General features: G+C 40.9%; 2 non-coding genes across 2 annotated transcripts; both read right to left on the bottom strand.

The window, feature by feature from the left end:
• Positions 1–6,723: 6,723 nt before the first annotated feature.
• On the bottom strand, positions 6,724–6,877 carry LOC143243432 (5.8S ribosomal RNA). The gene has a single exon (XR_013024561.1). It is a non-coding gene; the product is annotated as a 5.8S ribosomal RNA (ribosomal RNA).
• A 587-nt stretch (positions 6,878–7,464) lies between these two features.
• Positions 7,465–9,269, bottom strand: LOC143243505 (small subunit ribosomal RNA). Its single transcript, XR_013024629.1, has one exon. It is a non-coding gene; the product is annotated as a small subunit ribosomal RNA (ribosomal RNA).
• Between the last annotated feature and the right edge of the window lie 1,566 nt (positions 9,270–10,835).

The following is a 10,835-nucleotide window of genomic DNA, read 5'->3' as shown; positions in this document are numbered from 1 at the left end:
TGAAATTTTGAACAGCTGTATGAAATGGAATTTTATTTTTGTTCAGTTTTACCATGAAAAGTTAAATCTTTTGAAATAAATTGGCTTATTTTGATGTATCCTGTCTCACCACTGGGAAGTTAAATATGTTGCATTATTCTGATTTATTACCATCAAGAAATAACACATGCTTCGTGGTCTGATCTATTCTGTATTCACGAATTAGCATGTTGGAATATTCTGATGTATCCTGGTATAATAAAATACAAACACACATGTTAGCATGCTTTGATGTATCACGCTTTCACTGTCAAGAAGCTACTCATTTTGACATACTCTAATGAATTCTGTATCACCATTAAGTAACATTTATTTACATACTCTGTCGTGTATCACCATCAACATAATACATCAATATACTTTGGTGTGATCTATATTACTACTAAAGTGGTAATTACTGAAAGAAGTGTGCTTAGTTAAATACACTGATTGGAAAAGAAATCATTGTAAATTTTAAATAATTGTGACTTTGATGGGATCTGTATCCATTTGAAGCACATAACCATCAAGCATACTTCATCCTTAACCACCTGTACAAACACGTTTCCATTACAAATATGGAATTTTCAAAGAAACCTTTAATTCTTCTTTCATCTCCAAATCAAGTTACAAGAGGAAAAATCTAGTTGCAGACTTAATATTTTAAAAGCTATTATTACTTACTTGGGATCCATCTGAATATGATATGAGTACCAAAGAAAAAAAAAAATTATGTATGAGGAAAAAAAAGTAACACCATCATTTATAAAGAATGCTAAAACTAGAACCATGTGTCTTCTTGGGTCTGGATGATCAGTAGGTAAAACTGAAAGCAGGTGTGTCTTAGTAACCTTGGTGATTTCAGCTCCAATAGTGTATATTAAAGTTGTTGCAGTTAAAAGCTCATTTGGTACCTGCCCTGTGAAAGTGAGTTTTCTTGGGGCACCCCGTTCCACATGTCCAAATCTTAGGCATTGGTTCTTTAGATCCCAGCCAAGGCAATATCCTTGCTCAGCCGTGAATCATGCCGTTTGAGTTGATGTTTCGTTTGCTCTCGTCTGCTGTTCTGTCTATGGACTCCAGCCTGGCCTACTTCCCTTGTACTGCCTTTGTCTCGCTCTCCTTCCTCACCCATCATTTTCATACTGCCCCACCTCACTTCATCGCCTTAAACGAGGTCAAATAAAAAATACAGGAAAACTCCCACGTAAAGTAAATAATCTTCCATGAGCAGGGACAAAGAGGAACTACTGGCCACCCCTGTTGGGAGAGAATTCATCAGATTTCTCTTTCTCTAAACTAAATCCCTGCCAAGTTTGTTTCATTTCTTCTCAGGTCTGGGCAGTCAGCAGGTAAAACCACTTTTATCGCTACAACTTAAGAAAAACTTAAAAATAAAAATTTGGTTATAAGATGTACATTCAGATGCTTTTACATGTATAGATATGTCATTCCCAAATAGTTTGATTAGTAGGAGTATTGCTAGATTTTGTCAAACTTAAGATCTATTAAATAGTTCATGAGGTTGTGTATTGCAGTACATTTATTAACTTTATATGTGGACAGTTATTCTTAACTAACCAATTTTTCATCAAAATCCAGTTATGACTAACATGTTACTTATCTAATTTCAGCTTTTGATGCTTAGCCCTAAAACAGTACATGTTTTATGTGTTCTCCACTGTACTTTCCTGACTGTTGAACATTTGGTGTTTTGGTGCACATAATTTGTGTTACATTTATATTTTAGCTGTTTAGATAACCATAGACAGCATTTGTTTTATCTACTTGTGTTTTTTGTGTATATAGGTACAAACAAACCATTTTCAACAAGACTAAGGCCATTGTTTATAAATACTGTGCATAGATTTGTCAGAAAAACTTCACAACTAATCAGATTTATGAGGCTTCGCATGCACATGGTTCGTATAGTACTGAAAATGTACAGAAACCTGTTTTAAGTGAAATATCATGAACAAAATATTTACATTGTTAATATTAATGCCTTTTATGCTACCTTATGTACTGAGTTGACAGCTTTATAAGAGATAATGAATTTGTTAAATTTTTAATCTGTAGTCATTCCTAATTAAAAGTTTAATGCAGTCCTTCTCAAGTTTACTAGATTTTCTTGTCAGTCTGAACCCTCATAACCAAATTGTTCCTCTACTGTATTTCCTGATGAATACCTATATTTCTGTGTTTCAGAGGCTAGCCCTGCATGCAGGGCACTTCCAAGTGTCCTGTATGTAACAACAAAGATCTGTTTAACACAGAGATGTGGAAACATGGCATTCACACACAAGAACGGTAGGTGATAAATTTACAACTGTTTTGTGTTGTTTCTACAAAATTAATAAGGGTATTTCAACTTATGATTTTGTTGCTTGTAGTATTATGTATTTTTCACCTACATAATTTTCTCAGTACTCATCCATACTGAGTACCATAACTTATTTTCTTTGAGGCAGTACTTGTTCTGCTTTTTTTCAGATGCGTCCATTTTATTGTTCTGTCAGAAAGCATTTATTCATTGACACTGAAATTGTTGTTTTTTTATGATTACATGTATGTTTTTCTTTTCTAAAACAAGTCCACTTTCATCTAGCTGGGAACCTTTATTTTTTTTTAGAACTTTACCTCATCTACACATTAATATTCACTCTTGCAGCTACTGAATACCATCCTGTACTTTTTTGTTTAGCATATTGAAACATGTCTGTAAATTTTACTTGTGAATTAAAAAAAATGATCACACATAGTTGTGGACTTGTGAAATGGACGTTCTTGACTGACTTGACTGAACTAATGGCAATTTTATCTTGTTAATATTTGAAAAACCTGAAAAGTAAACCACTTTTTTCTCAGATGTTTTTATTCAGTATTTTGCTCATTCCAGTTTTAACATCACAGTTTTGATTTAGGATTAACACCTTCCACAAGTTCTAAACTTTGAGTTTTATTTTGCTTGATTTTCCATGACTTGTATGAAGGAAGGGCATTTGATATTTTGAATTTGAATTTGTTATTTTATTGAATTATTAATTTTCACAACTTTCAGTTACCTAGGAAAGAGAAAAAAACAGACTTGGTATCAAATATTGTTTTTCTATTAACAGGAATACCTTTTCAAACAAGAAGAAAATGCCTTTGAGAACATAGAATAAAGTATTGCCAGTGTGATCGACATACTGTATTTGTCCAAAAGGAAGAAAGTTTAGCTCAAAGAAAGGTAAAAGTGCATATTCAGATATTGAAAATAGAATCATTTTAATGCCATATAATTATTCTTCAGTCTTAAAGAGTGACTGTTCTATAATTTCAAGGAAAATTTTAACAACTGATCACTTTCAGGATCTAAAGTGTTATAAAACTGACCATAGGGAGGAAAAAAACATTACAGAAAATAAACAGCTAAATTCATGAAATAAGATGTGAAAACCAAGCAAAAAAAAATAACTTGAATTTGTTTTCTAAACTAAAGTAGGTTAATTCAACATAAATAGATTTGAAAGAACATTTAAATAATGAACAATAAAGTTTTTACTTTTCAAAAAGACTAAAAACTAGTCAGACAAATTCTGTGGTGGGTATAACAACATGCACTATTGTTTTTAAAATGTATAAATATAAGGTATTATGTTTTCTGCTGGTACAGTGGTAAGTCTGCAGATTTACAACACTAAAATCAGGGGTTTGATTCCCCTCGGTGGACTCAGCAGATAGCCTGATATGGCTGCTATAAGAAAAACATACAAACACACACACAAAGTAATGTGTCTTCTCCAAAAGCTATCTCTCCTTCAAATGTACCCAGTTTTCAAATACTAAATTTTGTAGCACAGTTAATATGTTCTTGAAGAATATTGTTTGTTATCTGGTGAAATTAAAGGAAAATGACTTGATGAATTAGAAATTTCAGATTATAATATTTTTCATACAGATTTTGTTTTTGAGGACTTCAGCTTATTTTTTTTAAAGAGTTATTAGTACATAAATATATATATATATATAAATGTTTGTTTTCAGTGACTGGGAGATTTTAGTCTGTAAGGCTTGTGGATCTCAAGGCTGTCACCTTCTCTGTAGGGATCCTGACTGTCCAAACCTTTCTGGGAATGCCCTAGATGTGTAGATATAACTGAGAAATGTAAGAGAAGTTACTCATAGTAGCTGTAATGCTCACTTTATCTCTAATCTCACTGCTGTATGGTATGTAGCTATATAAATTTAAATTACTTCTTGTGTTTTAAGTCAAGCAATACAGCATAGCATTTTGTGGTTTGTAATGATTGTGTAACTTTAATTGCTAAGATGTGACACCTTGAAAAGTGAAAATTTTAAGGTGCCATGAAAAAGAGATTTCAAACCGGGTGTTGAATGTAATAATCTTTACTTTGCCCACATATATGCATTATTAAGTTGTCCATATTATCTACAGGATTACTTATTAGAGGTTATGCTATTAATAAAATTATAAGAAATGTTTAAGATACTGGTAACTCCTACATTTGACTGTTCTTTTTTTGTTTTCAAACCTACATCAAAAGAAAACTTTCGTGTAGTAAAGTTTTTTTTCTCCTTTCTCCCTGTCTCTAAGTCAAACTAGCATTTTACTTTAAACTTGTAATAAGAAAATAGCAAAGGAACTTGCACAAAATAGTGATGTAGCAACTTATTGTTATTAAATCTTATAAAGACTGAGAGTAAAAAAAAAATTATTAATTATAATTGACACATATAAACTTATTACAGATTAATATAACTTTTTAATTTTAGTTGCTGTAGTAGATTAAGATGTTTGATTTGGAGTGATTAACTGTGTTTCCATTTCAGTGAAATGTAGGATGTCTGAAACTAAATCCAACAATATGAATGACAATGACTTCATGGAATTAAAAGCAAGTGGGAAAGTAGCCATTCAGAACTTGCTCATAAAGTTTTGTTAGCACAAAACAAAGAGACTGAAAATTTGGTAGAAGTTTCTGCCACATTAGAAGAATCTGGAAAGAGAGCGATGTGACATCAATAACTGACTTTGACATAAGAGAAAAATGTTGCATGAATGTAAAGTAAAACTAGTTCATTTAGAAGATCTGTATCATCAACACCAGAGAGATTTTACAGTGATGTCTTTTCAGGATGACAATTTTAAGAAAAAAGCAAATGTAAGTGAAGAAAAGAATTCTAAATCATTTCAAATCAGTAAACAGGTTACAGATAGTGATAAAGTTACTCAATCAAAGTAACTCAAAAGGTTCAACAAACTTGTCATTAGGTAAGAGTGCCAACTTTGAGCACTGGAGCAACCCATGGAAGGACTTTAATGATGTTAATTTAACCTCCAATAAACCTGTATTCTTTCAGATAAATCATGGAGTAACTCCTGGAATGTATCGTTTGGATATATTTATGAGACAAGATGATGGTAAACCCCAGTTAAGCTGGGATTTGTAATCTTTCACTTCCATCAGTTAATCCAAATGACAAAAACCAACCAATATCAATAGTAACATTGGAACAGTTACTTTGTGATTCAGTTAGTAGAACTAAGGATGAAAACCAAAGCAATTGTTCCACTTCATCGAAAGTGAAATAAGAGACTTTAAATCAAGTTCAGAGGAAAAGGTAGGACCTGAATCTGTCTTAAAAGTTCATCTTCTAGTAGTAAAATTACCTTAAAGAATGCAGTTGTCCAGGAATGTGAACATTATCACAGTGCAAGTAACCATTTAGCATACAACCACGGAGTAAATTACAAAAACCAACAAATGATCATGACATACCAGATTATATATCACCAACCTCCAACAGCAAAAATGCATCTAGAAACAAAGGACGATAGAGTGCAAGAACTACATGTAAGTAAAGTGTGTGAAACTACAATCTCTTCTTCTTGTGATGTTCAAATCATTGATAAACCAGCAGATATCAACTGTAGATTAAAATGCACTGCTCAGAGTAAATGTGTTTCTTCAGATATGAATAGCTTTGGGGATGATTCTAATACACATTGTTTGTCCCAAGATACTGCAGTAGATGGTAACTCAGTCTGTGGTGTTGCATCAGAAAATGAAGACCAACATTGTATGGCAACTTTTCAGAGTATTCCTGCAAATTCCACATTCACTGAAAGTGTGACTACATGTATTAATACTTCAGGTGTATTGAAAACAGCAAAATATGATACAAATCAAAAAAAATCTTACAGTTTTGAAATAAGTAACAGTATAAGTAGTGTTTATGACAAAGATCAATCTGTTATCAAGCCAGAAGAAATTAGCATCTTCAGCTCTGGTGTTGAAGCTCAGAAAATAAAAGTAGACAAAGTGGATTTACACAGTACAGAAAAGTCCACAAGCCAGAAGCACTTATTTATATGCTTAAATTCAGCGGGTACTCTCGTCTGATCTGAGGTCGACAACATCGTCCGACTGCACCTCCTTCCTTCGTGCTTCCGGCACTGCATGGGCAACCGCGTTCAACGTACCCGCTACGCCTCCTGACGTGGAGGAGAAGGAGAGAATCAGACAGGCCTGCCGATGCTTCCCGGCTCGCGAGAAGCTGTTGTTCTATTCAGGCACTTTTCAAACTTACTTTCGGTCTACGGGATTGCGACTACCGCCTCCCCGACGAGACCAATGTGGCCGATTGGCTTAAGAGAGACTGCCCGCTCTCACCAAACATGCCTAGGAGACTGTATTCCGACCCTCAGACAGGCGAGGCTCCGGGCGTGACCCGGAGCCGCAATGTGCGTTCGAAAAATGAGTGCTCAATGTGTCCTGCAATTCACACCAAGTCTCGCAGCTAGCTGCGTTCTTCATCGACCCACGAGCCGAGTGATCCACCGCTTAGAGTCGTGAATCTTTCCGTCAATTCCTGTTTCAATTAAAGACCACATTCTCGAACTGGAGGAAATGGAGAGACGTGCAGCCTCTCCTGTTTGCCACAAGGAACCCCGCTCGGGGCTCCTTAATATTTCCTCACCACCCGCCGACGGTGGATTTTCAGTTTCGAGACTTTATCACATGAAGCAGGCGGGCCCCTTCTAAAGACTAAGGGGCCTCATTAAACCTAGCAGCCGAGTTTGGCCCCGCGAGGAAACAGAGCCCGCGTGCTCGCGTAACCCTTACGTTTCCTACCCTGACGGGGCAGAGGACCAAACACGGTTACACCTCGCGTCAGCACAAGCGCCGTGGCTCGGACACCCGCTACGGGGTTCACCTGACGCGAGCATATAGGTACCTGAACGTTCTAGCTCTCATCCCACTGGATGCGGGAGAGCCACCGCGGCGAGACCAAACACACGTATTAACCATGTGCTACGCGGACCCCTTTCGCGGACGGTCCGGCGGTCTCCGGGTATTGTTCAGAGAGAGTCTTTGTTTGGAGTGGGGAATCCCTGCCGGCAAGACGGGCCGAGCTGGGCACTCTCTACATCCCCGATAATGATCCTTCCGCAGGTTCACCTACGGAAACCTTGTTACGACTTTTACTTCCTCTAAATGATCAAGTTTGGTCATCTTTCCGGCACACAGGCGCGACCCGAAAGCCGCTCCAGCAGCCAGTCCGAAGACCTCACTAAATCATTCAATCGGTAGTAGCGACGGGCGGTGTGTACAAAGGGCAGGGACGTAATCAACACGAGCTGATGACTCGTGCTTACTGGGAATTCCTCGTTCAAGGGGAATAATTACAAGCCCCTATCCCTATCACGAAGGAGGTTCAACGGGTTACCCAGTCCTACCGGACAGGGGCAATCACACGCTGATTCCTTCAGTGTAGCGCGCGTGCGGCCCCGGACATCTAAGGGCATCACAGACCTGTTATTGCTCTGTCTCGTGCGGCTAAACGCCGCTTGTCCCTCTAAGAAGATCGACCGACACGTGTGATCAGTCGTCTATTTAATAGGCTAGAGTCTCGTTCGTTATCGGAATTAACCAGACAAATCGCTCCACCAACTAAGAACGGCCATGCACCACCACCCACTGAATCAAGAAAGAGCTCTTAATCTGTCAATCCTTCCAGTGTCCGGGCCGGGTGAGTTTCCCGTGTTGAGTCAAATTAAGCCGCAGGCTCCACTCCTGGTGGTGCCCTTCCGTCAATTCCTTTAAGTTTCAGCTTTGCAACCATACTTCCCCCGGAACCCAAACACTTTGGTTTCCCGGAAGCTGCCCGCCGAGTCGTTTGAGGAACTCAGGCGGATCGCTGGTTGGCATCGTTTATGGTTAGAACTAGGGCGGTATCTGATCGCCTTCGAACCTCTAACTTTCGTTCTTGATTAATGAAAACATTCTTGGCAAATGCTTTCGCAGTAGTTCGTCTTGCGACGGTCCAAGAATTTCACCTCTAGCGTCGCAATACGAATGCCCCGTCTGTCCCTCTTAATCATTACCTCGTGTTCCGAAAACCAACAAAATAGAACCGAGGTCCTATTCCATTATTCCATGCACCATTATTCAGGCGTTTCGCCTGCTTTGAGCACTCTAATTTTTCAAAGTAAACTTGCCGGCCACCCAAGACACTCAATCAAGGGCACCGAGGGAAAACCGGCAGGATGTTTAGGCCAGGAAGTAACCGCCAAAGCGGACCCCCTGTCTAGAACTGAGATCCAACTACGAGCTTTTTAACCGCAACAACTTTAATATACGCTATTGAGCTGGAATTACCGCGGCTGCTGGCACCAGACTTGCCCTCCAATAGATCCTCGTTAAAGGATTTAGAGTGTACTCATTCCAATTACGGGGCCTCGATAGAGTCCCGTATCGTTATTTTTCGTCACTACCTCCCCGTTCTGGGAGTGGGTAATTTGCGCGCCTGCTGCCTTCCTTGGATGTGGTAGCCGTTTCTCAGGCTCCCTCTCCGGAATCGAACCCTGATTCCCCGTTACCCGTTACGACCATGGTAGGCGCATAACCTACCATCGACAGTTGATAAGGCAGACACTTGAAAGATGCGTCGCCGGTGCTAGACCGTGCGATCAGCCAAAAGTTATCCAGAGTCACCATCATTTGCGGACCGAGGTCCGATTGGTCTTGGTCTAATAAATGCGCTCGTCCCGTGAGGTCGGAGCTTTGTTGCATGTATTAGCTCTAGAATTACCACAGTTATCCAAGTAGGAAAGTACGATCTAAGGAACAACGGCTGGATAATGAGCCATTCGCGGTTTCACCTTATTTCGGCATGTACTTAGACATGCATGGCTTAATCTTTGAGACAAGCATATGACTACTGGCAGGATCAACCAGGTATCTTTTCTCGTTCGGTGCAAGCCACCCGCTCCAACGGCGAGTAGAAACACCACTCTCGAATCGGCAGACGCGTGGCTAGACACACGCCTGCCGTTCTCTGTCTACTTCGTGTCACCAATCACGAGACAGACCTCTTACACACTCTAGAGTACGAGTTCTCCAAAACAACAGTTCCGATAAAACGAAACAAACTAGGGCGTATCAGGAAGAACCGACCTTCGGAGGACAGCTCAACCCACACTAAGCTATATCGAAAATGATGCATATTCCGATGTCTCGGCATGGTTACCCGAAACTCGTCGCATCAGCAGTGGGAACAGAACGTCTTTCGTAACAAAGACAATCGTTAATCGCTCGGATTAACTCGTACGCGTGCGGTCGAACGCACGTACTGCTTTATCCCCGCTCGGACCGAGAGGAAAGGGAAACAGTCACCGTTATTGACGTGCCCCGTGAAAGGGAAGGGCCGCTCGAACCCTTGGTTTGACAAGCTGAAATTCAACGGCTCGTGCAGAGCACGCTGCGGGTCCAGCATCCCTTGTGTCTCTGACTGAGACCGGCTAATCGCTCGGATTAACTCGTAGGCGTGCGGTCGAACGCACGTACTGCTTTTATCCCCGCTCGGACCGAGAGGGAAAGGGAAACATTCACCGTAAATAACATTCCCCGTGAAAGGGAAGGGCCGCTCGGACCCTTGGTTTGACAAGCTGAAATTCAACGACTCGTGCAGAGCACGCTGCGGGTCCAGCATCCCGTGTGTCTCTGACTGAGACCGGCTAATCGCTCGGATTAACTCGTAGGCGTGCGGTCGAACGCACGTACTGCTTTTATCCCCGCTCGGACCGAGAGGGATAGGGAAACAGTCACCGTTGTTCACGTGCCCCGTGAAAGGGAAGAGCCGCTCGGACCCTTGGTTTGACATGCTGAAATTCAACGACTCGTGCAGAGCACGCTGCGGGTCCAGCATCCCGTGTGTCTCTGACTGAGACCGGCTAATCGCTCGGATTAACTCGTAGGGTGCAGTCGAACGCACGTACTGCTTTTATCCCCACACGGACAGAGAGGGAAAGGGAAACAGTCACCGTTGTTCACGTGCCCCGTGAAAGGGAAGAGCCGCTCGGACCCTTGGTTTGACATGCTGAAATTCAACGGCTCGTGCAGAGCACGCTGCGGGTCCAGCATCCCGTGTGTCTCTTAATGAGACTGGCTAATCGCTCGGATTAACTCGTAGCCGTGCGGTTGAACGCACGTACTGCTTTTATCCCCGCTCGGACCGAGAGGGAAAGGGAAACAGTCACCGTAAATAACATGCCCCGTGAAAGGGAAGGGCCGCTCGGACCCTTGGTTTGACAAGCTGAAATTCAACGACTCGTGCAGAGCACGCTGCGGGTCCAGCATCCCGTGTGTCTCTGACTGAGACCGGCTAATCGCTCGGATTAACTCGTAGGCGTGCGGTCGAACGCACGTACTGCTTTTATCCCCGCTCGGACCGAGAGGGAAAGGGAAACAGTCACCGATATTGACGTGCCCCGTGAAAGGGAAGAGCCGCTCGGACCCATGGTTTGA

Source organism: Tachypleus tridentatus, unplaced genomic scaffold (assembly GCF_004210375.1).
Source record: "Tachypleus tridentatus isolate NWPU-2018 unplaced genomic scaffold, ASM421037v1 Hic_cluster_2, whole genome shotgun sequence".
Classification (NCBI taxonomy): domain Eukaryota; kingdom Metazoa; phylum Arthropoda; class Merostomata; order Xiphosura; family Limulidae; genus Tachypleus; species Tachypleus tridentatus.
The sequence above is the reverse complement of the archived record's forward strand: the minus strand, read 5'-3'. Positions and strand labels throughout refer to the sequence as shown.